General features: G+C 38.7%; 1 protein-coding gene across 3 annotated transcripts in view; it reads left to right on the top strand.

The window, feature by feature from the left end:
• The first annotated feature begins 614 nt into the window (after positions 1-614).
• The window catches only part of LOC143041440 (transmembrane protein 117-like), a 309,883-nt gene continuing 308,426 nt past the window's right edge, over positions 615-2,071 (top strand). For 2 of the 3 annotated variants that reach the window (XM_076213309.1, XM_076213311.1), the window contains exon 1: positions 615-882. The gene's annotated coding sequence lies outside the window, so the exon portion shown is untranslated. The remainder of the gene's footprint in view (positions 883-2,071) is intronic. The other variant, XM_076213310.1, reaches the window with a different exon arrangement.

Below are 2,071 nucleotides of genomic sequence, written 5' to 3'. Positions count from 1 at the left end.
GTGTACATGCATGTCATTTGTTGACTGTAGTATACCTGTGTGTCTGTGCATGTCACTGCGTACATGTAAACACGCGTGTGTGCGTGCGTGTACGTGTGTGCGTATGCGTGTGTGTGTGCGTGTGTGGTCTTGGCGGGAAGCGAGGGGCCGTGTCTCGCCCGTACTGATCAATACAGTGGCATGAATGTCGAGTGAGAAAATTTACTTTCCCAACTTTGCCTCGCCTCGAGCCATTCCGAGGTGAATGTAAAAGTTCTATCGAGGTTAATAGTCTCCGAAATACCTCGGCCAAATTGTGACTATTGTTAAACGCCTGAGAAGAGAGATGTCGGAGGTAAAAACAAAACACTTGGTGGCGATGTGGCATTTGGCGCTGCAAGAACTTGAGATACTCCACTGTCCAAAAGTGATTGTGGCTCATTCAAGAGAATGGACGGAAGTCAATGTCAAAGAAAGGAAACAAAGCATGACTTCTTTGTCTCCCTTTCATCTCACTCAACGAGTAGAAAAATGCTTATTATGTTAAATATACTGACAAACGAAACAGGAGTCATTTTAACTATTCTACTCCTAACGGCCAAATCTATCATTGGACGAGAGAACGGCAGGGCGCATGCGTCTTACTCCACAACTTGACTCGGGTCTGCCAGTTGCAGACTGTGGCTGTGTCAGGGAAGGTTTCGCGATGGGCCCTGCTAGTTTGTCGTACCAGGCGGTTATTCCAGATAGTTACCTGTTTGATTAGGCTTATCCAAAGTACCCGGGACATCGTTATTCGGACTCACGTGTGAGTGTTTTGCCCCGAATGTTCTATGTTGTGTCGTGCTTACATGTGTTTCTGTGTTGTGATTGTTGGTTTCTGCCCCTGCTTCTGGATGTAAGGTAAGCGTGGTTTTTGTGGAATGTGTTTGATTTGCTTGTTCCATTTACATGCTGTAGTGTAGACGTACATATACATGATATTTGCCTTGTAGGTAGTTTGAATGCCTGTTCATGAATTATGTACATTGTGTCAATTCGGGTTTTATAGTTTGATTATTTTTTGCACCGATGTTTTAGTGCTGCAGTTTGTATTTGATAATTATATGTGCGTAGTTCTTGGGGTTAGTAACAAGTAAAATGAAAACGCGTTGGAATTACCTGTTGACATATGATATTTCATTTTGTATTAAGAATGCACTTCACACAAGCAACACTTTGATATTTTGTCTTAACAAATGTGACATTTCCTGAGCTTAGGTCATACGCTTGTTTGACCTCAGATTTCACAAGATCTGAATTTGATTTTGACAAAATTATGTTAATGAGTTGCCGGAAGGAAGTTCGTTGAAATTAGTATTTACCGGCATCGGGTGTCGAAATGAAAAAAGGTGAATATATTATTGAATAAATATGTATTGTAAGATTTGTATTGTGCAATAGCGCTGGGTGACAATGTCGTTGATAGAATATGTTGAAATTGAAATTCGTTGTAAATCTAGTCGACAGTTCAGTGCAAACAAATAAAATTGTAGAATCACGCAAACACGTATATTTAACATGAAATTTACGTTGTTCAATAGCTCCTAACGTAATATATCCTAACCTAACCTAACAAATAATCTACAGAAAAAATAGGTCATGGAAAAAAAAAATTCTTGTTTGCTTGATATTCGGATGATAGCTAAACAAAAATATATTTTTATTTGAAAACGTCATTTTTTTTTTACACAAGAATCTTGTGTAGAACACTGAAAATATAAAGGTGTGTGTTTATGTAGAGCATACTTGTTCAAATTATAGAGCTAAAGTCGGTTTCATTTTTAAGTACTACACTGGCTGATTGTTTTCTCGTAGCTGACAATTCACCAGCGATTCTTTCCATATGAGCAATGTATCGCGGCGGTAAGGTGGGGAATGGGGGTGGAGTATTAAAAAAAAAAGAAAAAGAAAAATTGGTATTCTTGGCGTGACATGTCAGAATACATTAAAAGTTTCTTCTCTTACCTGCATCAAGGAGGTTATAGTTTCGGTCATGTTTAGCTGTCTGTATTTAATGTTAGTAACTTTACGGAAAAAAAGTTTTGAAAGG

This window comes from Oratosquilla oratoria, chromosome 31 (genome assembly GCF_046742065.1).
Source record: "Oratosquilla oratoria isolate Oo_2021 chromosome 31, ASM4674206v1, whole genome shotgun sequence".
NCBI classification, from domain to species: Eukaryota; Metazoa; Arthropoda; class Malacostraca; order Stomatopoda; family Squillidae; genus Oratosquilla; species Oratosquilla oratoria.
Note: the sequence above shows the minus strand (reverse complement) of the source record. Positions and strands in the feature narration are given on the sequence as shown.